Below are 11341 nucleotides of genomic sequence, written 5' to 3'. Positions count from 1 at the left end.
TCTTTTTTCCTTTAAAGAACAGTTTTTCCAGCAGGGGCCCTCCTGCTGTGTGCCTGATGCCTGGCTAAGGCCTGTGGCCACTCTCTGCTTTGCTATACCAGCAGAGAAATATTTAGCCATCTTTATTTTCAAACATGAAACACAGAACATTCAGTCATTCAGACAATGAAACAAAACACACATGAATTGACAGGTAAATGGACTGGTGCACCAGATATTAGACAAGACCTTAGACAAAACCACAAAGAGGGCAGAGAACTTCTGCTGTAAGGCCCGGAGAGAACAAAGCAGGGCACCCCTAAAATTTCTCTCTGCTTCTGGGACATTTTCCTTCCGCCTGATGTAGTTTCTGACTGCGGCCATCTGCCTAATTATTAAATCCCTATTATTAAACCCTTTCTTTTCTCACACCTGAAAAAGCAGCTTATGCAAGCTGCAGCTAACTGCCTGTTACTTTCCTAGATCATGATAATCTCACTGCTGAACCTAAGTGAATCCAGCACGAAGGTTTAGCGCAGCTCCAGCTTAGACTGTACCACACCTGGCAACCTTTTGCCTGTTGATTCTCGTGTTCCCGTACGAATTTTCTTTAATTATTTTCTTCTTCCATGGAGATCCAAACCAGCAGTGTTCCTTCCCATGTCCTCTGCCATTTCTCCGGTCCTGAGTTGGTTCGCCGATTTGTTGAGGCCGGCCAGTGGCTCACATGTCCGGGTTTGAGCCTGGAAGGCATCTTGGAATCTGGAAGAAAAGAGGGAATCTCGGCGGCAAGAGAAAGGATGGAGCTAAGACAAGATTCTGATCAAAGCTCCATTTAAATATTCGGAAACATGGGCTTACAAAGAAGGGGGAGGGGCCCATTCCCGCCAAATCATCTTCAGAGTCCAGCTGCAGGTGACCACGTGTATACTTTGGAACAGCTAGGCAGCAGATAGCAGCAGTGGGAGTGGCAGAACGATAGGGTGGCAGGCTCCGCCCCCAGTGATCTCCTAGTGATAGCAGTCAAGCCTGTTCAGCCTGAGTTCAGGCTGTGGGGGGGGGGGGTTACAACTTCATACTGACTGCTCAAAGGAAAAAATCTACCAAGATAAACTCTCAATTTTGAACATCTATGCTCCAAATGCAAGAGCATACACATTCATAAAATAACCTTTACTAAAGCTCAAAGCACTCATCACACCCCAAACAATAATAGTGGGAGACTTCAACATGCCACTCTCAACAATTGACAGATCATGGAAACACAAACTAAACAGAGACACAATGAAACTAACAGAATTTATGAACCAAAGGGATCTAAAGATATTTATAGAACATTTCATCCTAAAGCAAAAGAATATACCTTCTTCTCAGTACCTCAAGGTACCGTCTCCAAAATTGATCATGTAATTGGTCACAAAACAGGCATCAACAGATACAAGAAGATTCAGATAATCCCATGCATCCTATCAGACTAAGGCTGGTCTAAAAAAAACGAAACAAAATAAAAAAAAAAACCCCAACAACAGAAAGCACACATACACATGGAAGCTGAACAATGCTCTGCTCAATGATAACTTGGTCATGGAAGAAATAAAGAAGAAAATTAAAGGCTTTTTAGAATTGAATGAAATTGAAGACACATCATAACAAAATTTATGGGACACGATGAAAGCAGTGCTAAGAGGAAAACTCATAGCTCTAAGTGCCTCCAAAAAGAAACTGGAGAGAACATCCATTAGCAGCTTTACAGAACATATGGAAGCTCTAGAACAAAAAGAATCAAATACGCCCAAAAGGAGTAGACAGCAGGCAATAATCAAACTCAGGGCTGAAATCAACCAAATAGAAACAAAAAGATCTGTACGAAGAATCAACCAAACCAGGAGCTGGTTCTTTGAGAAAATCAACAAGATAGATAAACCCTTAGCCAGACTAACCAGAGGGCACAGAGACAGAATCCAAATTAATAAAATCAGAAATGAAAAGGTAGATATAACAATGAAATATATCTTAAAATAATTTTTCTGTTGTTGAGTATTAACAATTGAAAATATTAAAATCATGTTCTGCAAACATCATGGAAAGATTATTGATAATTTTTCTCACTGTGCTTGAAATTAGCATTTTCTTAATGTTTAACTTCAAAGAGTTTTTGCTATTTCGAAATTTTTAAAAGATACCAATAAAATAATTTCTCTTCTAGAAACACTGATAATCTCTTTTAAGTAAACTTATAGTTAGACAATGTACACAGATATAGAATACATTTTTAATACTCTCCCACTATGTTAGATGGTATCATATAAGGGCTTTTGAATATATTTCTTAGTGATTCATTTTTAATACTTTATACCTTTTTACTATGCTTAATTCCCAAAGAATATTTGTATGTCTTGAAACAAATTAGTATTCAACATTAGATATAGGATCCTCAGTTATAGATAGTATTAAATGCTCATTATAATGATAGCCGGGCGTGGTGGCGCACGCCTTTAATCCCAGCACTCGGGAGGCAGCGGCAGGCAGATTTCTGAGTTCGAGGCCAGCCTGGTCTACAAAGTGAGTTCCAGGACATCCAGGGCTATACAAAGAAACCCTGTCTCAAAAAAAAACAAAAAATGTTCATTAATGATATTTTTAGGGTATGAAAGGATATGAATATAACATTTGAACAATTTTTAATGTATTATTTGATTCTCAAAATATTCAGTGTTTGATGTATAAAATGCATTTAAATAATAAAAAATCTTCACTCATGCCATATCAAAGATGTCATGATGAATTTTAAGGGTTCTGTAATCAATAAGATTTATTGGCCATGTTTAGCTGAAATTTTGGCTAGAGACATTTTTATGTGTTGGACAGTTTCCAGGCTGTTCCCACGAAAAGGGATCAGCAATTCATGTAACCTGTCCTGTTTGGTCTTCTTGAAGTTTTCTTTCCTGTCTGCAGTCAAGATCTTTAGGGGAGTCTTCCTCTATCATGTCTAATCCATATGTCCAAAAGACTTTTCTCCTTTCCTGTTGACACAGACACAGAGCCTCTCTCCAAAATAGTATGCCCTTGGTCCTGCAACCCAAAATAGATTCAGTCCAACAACCTCTTTTTTCTTCCTGTTCTACTTTGACCTCTCTCCCAGAGATTAGTAATACTATCAATAAATACTATCTAACTTATATATTCATTTTGATAATTAAAACAACTCAAAATAATTGAAGCAATTTAAAACAATTAATATTATTTATTGAGATAGGGTTTCTCTCTATCTCCGTGTCTTTGTTTCCTGCACTTGAGATAAAAAGTCCAGATTTATTAATTCTTCCATGTATACTTAAAACCATTTAAAACACTTACCATTATTTCTCCCTTCCATCCTTAAAATAATTAAAGCAATTTTCATTTATTCCTACCTTCTGTGGAAATTACTATCTTATAAGACTATTTAAAACAATTATTACTTAAAAACACTTAAAACAATTACCATTATTTCTCCCTTCTATCCTCAAAAACAATCAAAGCAACTTTCATTTATTCCCTCCTTTCTTTGGAGATTAGTATCTGTGAATATATAATTATATCCCCTTTCTCTTTATATAAATTGCATTACTATTCTTGCCTATACATTTATAGTCTATTAAATTTCCTTCTATTTTCTGTATAAGCCTATTCTCAGGCCAACATATGGGTCACATGAAAGCTAAGCAACAGCAGTGTTCTCAGGGACCTCATGTTCAAAGAACCTAGATGCTTAAAATAGCATTAACTTCTTAAATTTCCATTAATTTTTCTATTCCTATCTTGATTAGCCCTGCTCTCTGTCCTCTGAGTATCCTGTCATCATTTCCCAGGAGGGTCTGTCAGCATCCGAAGATTAAGTGGCAGCTAGAAGCATTTGAAAAGGCCTTGGCTATATCATCAGACCACTGCCCAATGTGCCTGTTTCAGCTTGGGGTTGCAGCTAAGCTAAGAAGCCAATTCTCTCTGCCTCCTAATCTTAAAAGGGACAGCATGGAGGGTCTGTGTGTGTGTGTTTCATTCAGGAATCTCAAATTAATATTTTAAAAGTGCATTTTGCCCTACATTGGGCACCAGATATAGTAAAAATATTTTTTAAAAATCCCGGCATGAGATTTATTCCCATCTTAGACCATTTATGTTCTCAGATGAAAGACATTCACACAGCCTATGTATTTTAATATACCTTAGGCAACACAATAACTAAACAACTGTCTACCCTCTGTGTCATTAGAATCTACCTTCTATCCATTACCTAAGTTATTACCTACCATGTTTCATCTGGGCTGCCTTTAGCTCCAATGAGGCAGCACTCTCTGCCATGTTTTCTGAGAAAACATGCCATGTCCATGGCAGCTCTTCTAGCTTCCCTATCCTGTGACAGCTCTCTCTCCTTCTGCTCTGTCCTTGTGGTCTCTAGCCTGGGGAATCCTAAACCCTGCCTGTGTCTCTTCTCCACAGCTATTGGCTGCTGGCATCTTTATTTACCAAATATAATTAACTGGGGGCAGGGTCCCTCAGGCTATGGACAGACTCCAAATCTTGGAGCCCAGCGCCTTAGCATTACAATAAAAAGTAAAAGACAAAAACAGAACAAAAGGTCCAGGGCAGAGTTATATATTCCATTTAATTTCTGTCTTCTTTTAAAATTCTTTTTTTGTTGTTGTTTCTGTTTGTTTGTTTGTGTTTCTTTGTTTGTTTTCGAGACAGGGTTTCTCTGTATAGCCCTGGCTGTCCTGGAACTCACTCTGTAGACCAGGCTGACCTCGAACTCAGAAATCCGCCTGCCTCTGTCTCCCGAGTGCTGGGATTAAAGGCATGCGCCACCAAGCCCGGCTTTCTTTTAAAATTCTTATTTCATTTATTTGTGTGTGTGTGTGTGTGTGTGTGCATGTGTGTGTGCCATAGCCCAGTTGTGGTCAGAAGATAACTTGAGGAAATCATTCTCTTTCTACCACATGGGTCCAAATCTCAAACTGAGGTAATTATGCTTCGAGACAAATGTCCTTACCCACTGACCCATCTCAATGGCCCATTAAATATATTTATCGATTAACTTAAATGTCATAAATATCATGTAGTTCAAGTGTTATGTTCAGAGACTTTTTTGTTTTGTTTTGTTTTGTTTCCAGATAGGGTTCCTCTGTATAGCCCTGGCTGTTCTGGAACTCACTTTGTAGACCAGGCTGGCCTCGAACTCAGAAATCCACCTGCCTCTGCCTCCCAAGTGCTGGGATTAAAGGCGTGTGCCACCATGCCCAGCTCAGAGACTTTTAATATATTCACAAATATGTGCAAAGACACCAGGTCCATTTCTCATTTATTTTTTCCACACCCGATTGGACCTTTGATAGAGCTTGCTCTTTTGGTTTGGAAGACACAAAGTGGGGCTGTTTAACATTTCTTATGGCAAAACATTTCACCTGTACCTTTTAGTCAGCTGTCTATGGTTAAATGTGTGCATAGTGAAAGCAAACTTTTCTCTCTCTTGTTCTTGCACGGGTATTGAAAAAAAGCAATCTTTTAAATCAATCACTAGAATGGGTCATGCCTTAGGTCACAAAAAAGTTAAAGCGACTCCAAGTTGTGAGGAACCCATAGGCTGAATGACCTTATTAATGGCTCTTAGATCTGTTAGCATCCTCCATTTCCACATTTCTTTTTAATGACAAATATAGAAGAATTCCAAGGGCTGGTGAACTCTTCTATATGTTGAGCCTCCAGCTGGTCTTGGATCAGCAGTTTTAGTGCCTGTAACTTTTCTTTATTTAAGGGTCACTGGTTTATAATTGTTTTTTATAACATTTCAATACCTTTCCCAGGAACATCTCCCATTTTATGGATGTCCCTAAAGTTGAAGGAATGCCAATCTGTTTCCCACTGTTGTAATAGATCTATTCCCCATAAATTCTTGGCTATGCTTGCCATATATGGCCTTAATCTTCCTATCTGACCTTCTGGTCCCATACATTTTAATCCATCTTAGACTCTGTTTTACATGAGACAATGTTCCAATTCCCAGGAGCTGTGTAGATACTTTTCAGAGTGGCCAACTTGGATTCCAAGAATCCTTTTACATCTGCTCCAGTATGCATGAGGCCTTCAACCTCAATTCCATCTAATTGTAATTTCATCTTTGGTCTCTATTTATAGCACTTTGCCAAAATATGTGTTTCCTGTCCCTTTAAAAATCTCTTGTTCTGGGGGCTGGAGAGATGGCTCAGCAGTTAAGAGCATTGACTATTCTTCCAGAGGTCCTGAGTTCAATTCCCAGCAACCATATGGTGGCTCACAACCATCTGTAATGGGATCAGATGCCCTCTTCTGGTGCATCTGAAGACAGCTACAGTGTACTCATATACATGAGATAAATAAATAAATATATATTTTTTAATCTATTGTTCTATCCAGAGTAATTAAATGTAGGACAGCACTGTCTGTCAGATCAGGCACTAATTTTTCTAGTTGCTGTCTAGAACAGGCTTTCCTTGCCTGACTTGGAATGAATGGCTCATATTGCTTTTTGGTGGGGCCTAAGGGAAGCCCCTTAGGCAGTTTCCTGATTGTAAGGGACTGCCTTGTATATCTCTGGATGATCTCAGCCCTTTGTCTGCCCTCTCCACTTCTTTTACATTTTACAGGAAGCTTTCCCTCTGGATTATTATTAGAGAAAATATTATCTACATTCCTTTAGGAAATGACATAGTCTTTCACAGGCAAGGCATCAGACATTAACAGTTTTATAGCAACATTGAATGCATTAGATCCAATATCCACAGTAGTTTTAAGGCACTCATTAACAGGTGCAGATCTGGCCTTTAATGGTTTAATAGCCTTTTTGAATTCAGCATTAGGATTCTTAAAAGCCAAAGTTTCAATTAATCCTTCTCTTGCACCTGGATCTGATACTGCTCTATTTACAGTTGACATTAATCTTTGTGAAAAATCACTAAAAGCTTCATCTGAGCCCTGGGTTATCTTGGTAAATATTTCAAATGGTCTTCAGTGTTATTCAACCTTATCCCAAGCATTTAAAGCTACTGTAAGACATTACTCTAAGGTAAGATCATCAAACAGACTCTGCATTTGTAACTCAGCATATTCACCTTCACTTGGTAACTGATCCTGGGGAATATTAACCTTTCTAGTCCTATTATGTTGCCCCTCAGCCAAAGTCTCCTCATTCCACCATGTCAGCCACTATAGTTGAGGGCCAGCTTCAAAGATAGCAGTTATTACATTTTTCCAATTAAATCTTTTGTAATTATGCAATTATGCATGGCCCATTTATTTAGTGCCCATTTCACATATCGTGAGTGCACACCATAGGCTACAATCACCTCTTTAAAGCTCCTGAAATCTAGCATCTCTATGGATTGCCATCCAAATTCATCATAACCTGTGGGTTACTCTTCTGGAGGTTTTATGTTTTATGGTAGCTGGAAAAATCATTGTAGCTTTTCTAATAGTCCTGTGTAATGGAAATTTTAAAAGGTGTCTAGTTTTTCTCTCTCCCGGCTAGCTCTCAAACGAATGAGGCTAACACTAACTTGAGGGAGAAGGACAGGACATTATCTCCTTTCTTCTTTACTCTGATGTTTGTTAGAAAGGACAGAGAAAACTGTGGTCAATATAATTAGTTCTATGATGATAGTTAAAATGAAACTCTACAGAGTCCAGAAGTACTCTGCTATATTATTTTCCATTTTTAACACAGAAATTATTTTCTTTTTTAATCTTACTAATTGTCACTTGCCTTTGAAGACTCTTATATTCAAATTTAATATTTCTTTCTATGACTGTCTAAGCTCAGTTTCTTTCCTTTGCAGCATCTATGCAAACTTACAAAACAGATCTTATTTCCCTTTTACTGCTTCAAAACATAACATTTATTTCAGTACTTAAGCTTCTCTAAACTGTCCTCTGGGGACTGTCCACTCTGAGCACACATTACTCACTCTGAGGTCTGGGATTCCAGCTTCTCTGACTCCAGCTGATGTCTTCTCTCCGTGCTGGATTCTGTACTCTGAGTACTGTGTCTGGAATTCGTGTCTTTAACCTGGATCTCATGACCTACATTGGTGTACCAGATACTGCAGGACTTTGATGGGATCCTGTTTGAAATTTAATAAAGAAATTTAAATTACATAGTTCAAGGCTGTTGGCCTTTTTCTGGGCAGTCTCTCAGCCCCTAATTTAACCCAACCTCTCCACCATTGCATCTCTCCACATGGTTCTCATTGCACACTTCCCAGCTCTTTGTGTCTCCCTTCAGTGCCAAGGACCAGCCTCAGGTAGGTCCAGATTCCTGAGAGAAGGTTGTTTGGGCAAAAACGAATGACCCCTAAGTCAAATCATGACAAAAAGTCAAAGCATGAGTCCAAGCTGGTGGCCTAGTTTCTGCTGAGATGGCTTTCCAGACTTTCTCTCTCTCTCTCTCCCTCTCCCTCTCTCTCTCTCTCTCTCTCTCTCTCTCTCTCTCTCTCTCTCTGTGTGTGTGTGTGTGTGTGTGTGTGTGTGTGTGTGTGTGTGTTCTGCTCTAGACAGATTTTTTCTTGCTGTCCTAAAACTCTCTGTTTGAGACAACTCTTTCTCTCTGCTAATAAAAATTCTAAAAGTTCTCTGCATAGCTCATGTGTTAAATTCTTGAATTTTCTGACTAAGCCAGAAATACTTTTAGAAAAGTTCTAAACATAATTTTTAGGTTTTCTGATACAAATCAGAAAGCAAGAAAAAAATTCTAAGAGAGCTATGTTGGCTCTTCAGACAGCCATCTCTGAATAGATGCTACAAAACATTCTAAAAGACTTGTATCAGTTCTCCAAGTAATTCTTAAGATTTCTGACCAAGAAATCCTGTTAGAAAAATTCTTGAAGAGCTGTTTTCACTCTCCAAAGATCTTCAGACAACTCAGCTCTCACTAAAGAAAAATTCTAAAAAGAACTGGCTGATATAGCTTTCTGCATCTCATGCAAGACCAAAAGTCCAGATTTTTTGTTTGTTTGGGTTTTTTGTTGTTGTTGTTGTTGTTGTTGTTGTTGTTGTTGTTTTTCGAGACAGGGTTTCTCTGTGTAGCCCTGGCTGTCCTGGAAAAAGTCCAGATTTTTATTTACAAATCAATTCAGTTATTTATTCCAGGTTCCCTTCTATGAATCAACATCCTGTGACTCCTCAGCCCCTTAGGCCATAGGAGACAACAAGCACACATTTTCTTTAAAATTGCAAAAGAATCCAAACAATTAAACACAGATGCTAAACTATCTGGGTGGGAGCCCATCATAAAATTAACATTTCTACCACACCTGTGCCTGGACTTGCAAAGTCCTAGACTGACCTTGAACTCAGGAATCTGCCTCCCTTTGTATCTGGTTACCTTTGTATCTTTCTGACAAGCTGTCTCATTAATGCAACTACCTCTGTTCCCTTAGATTCATGAAGCTCCTCATATATTCATATTGCATTCTTTTTTGGGGAGTGGTGGTGGTTCGAGATAGGGTTTCTCTGTATAGCCCTGGCTGTCCCCCAAGTGCTGGAATTAAAGGCATGCGCCACCACGCCGGGTGCATCCTTATTTTTTGCATAGTTGAGAAATTGTATGTTTTCTAACTCATGTTTCCAGAGTTCTTTCCCACAGCCTTAAGGAAGGGCTGTCCTGAAGATCCCAGCATTTACCATTTTGCTGGGATATTAGCCAAACCTTTGCCTCCCAGACTCATTCTGTCTCAGATTATCATGGAGTCATTAACATTAACAGGGAGGACATTCCTTGGAGGAATGTGAAAATATGTACATTATTATACAAACAAGCCTTATGCCCGTGGCAGCCATCCACACTCTTGGAGATCCATGTCACAGGGGCAAGAACTATGTCAATCTGTCCTACCAAGGCCATGCTGGACCAGCACTCAGTCTCCCTTCTGCATCTGTCTGTGTCTCTTTGCCTGTATCTCTGCCTGCCCAGAAGTTCAGACTGTTCTCCTGACCCAGTTCCAAGATGCCAGTCCTTTTTTATGCAAAAAGCCACACTCCTTACTCAACTAGTTGGCTTTGGGATCTAGGTGGTCTTTCCCACAGCATCTCTACATTCTGCCTGCCCAAGCAGCATGTCCCACACCCCAGCAGCCTTATTAACACTTACTGTGTGAGGAGAGATACCTCACAGTCATTATGATTAGTGGTTTCAACCATAATTTTCATGTCTCTGTTAGCCACATTCACAGGGCCAGCTGTTCAGGCCTTTTGCACATTCCTTCTTGGGGCTATTTGTTTTACTAGAGGGTTGAGTTCCTAATAAATTTTGGATATTAATCTCTTATTAGGTGTGTGTCTTTTTTTAATGTTTTTTTATTTTTTATTTATTTATTATATGTAATAAATCAGGCACCTAAGAGGGTGTCAGATCTCATTACAGATGGTTGTGAGCCACCATGCGGTTGCTGGGATTTGAATTCAGGACCTTTGGAAGAGCAGTCAGTGCTCCCAACCACTGAGCTATCCCTTCAGCCCCCATGTGTCTTTTTTTTTTTTAAGATTTATTTTTATTTTATGTAGGTGAGTACACTGTAGCTGTCTTCAGACACAGCAGAAGAGGGCATCAGATTCCATTACAAATGGTTGTGAGCCACCATGTGGTTGCTGGGAATTGAACTCAGGATCTCTGGAAGAGCAGTCAGTGCTCTTAACTGCTGAACCATCTCTCCAACCCTAGGTGTGTGTCTTATAGACATTTTTTTTTTTTTTTTGGTTTAGACATTTTTTCTTTTTTGGGGGGAGGGGGATTTCGAGACAGGGTTTCTCTGTATAGCCCAGGCTGTCCTGGAACTCACTTTGTAGACCAGACTGGCCTCGAACTCAGGAATCTGCCTGCCTCTGCCTCACGAGTGCTGGGATTAAAGACGTGTGCCACCATGCCCAGCCTAGACATTTTTTTCTTAACCCATAGATGTCTGACACTATGTAGGACTACTTGCATGTGCTCCCACTTGTATACTGCTTCTGTTGCCTGTGTTTTGGGGGGATCAGATCTAAACAATACACACCCCCCAGGCCAATGTTGTCATAACCATGTTTTGTTTTATCTTAACTTTGAGAAGGGGCCTCATTGGGTTGCCCAGACTGCATTTGAAGTCACTCTGTAATCCAGCTGGTCTTGGCATATGGTCCAAGTACCATATGCCATCAGGTCTGATTGATATTTTAATTTTGACAGATATTACATTCAACTTGTAGATATTCTTGCCTTATTCATGAGCCCAAAAGACAAACCAGGAGCAGATTCCAATGCAATCACATTAGGGTCTCTCTATTACAAACTTAAGCTTGGGCTTGCTCACTGCCTTGGTGA

The 11341-nt window shown here is 39.4% G+C and overlaps 1 long non-coding RNA gene across 1 annotated transcript; it reads right to left on the bottom strand.

Annotated features, from left to right (window-relative positions):
- Positions 1 to 601: 601 nt before the first annotated feature.
- Positions 602 to 9015, bottom strand: Gm41450. Its single transcript, XR_876056.3, has 2 exons — positions 7956 to 9015; positions 602 to 741 (listed from the first exon to the last, which is right to left on the bottom strand). It is a non-coding gene; the product is annotated as a predicted gene, 41450 (long non-coding RNA).
- Between the last annotated feature and the right edge of the window lie 2326 nt (positions 9016 to 11341).

Source organism: Mus musculus, chromosome 16, assembly GCF_000001635.26.
Source record: "Mus musculus strain C57BL/6J chromosome 16, GRCm38.p6 C57BL/6J".
Taxonomy (NCBI): Eukaryota; Metazoa; Chordata; class Mammalia; order Rodentia; family Muridae; genus Mus; species Mus musculus.
This window is presented reverse-complemented; position numbering and strand designations above follow the sequence as displayed.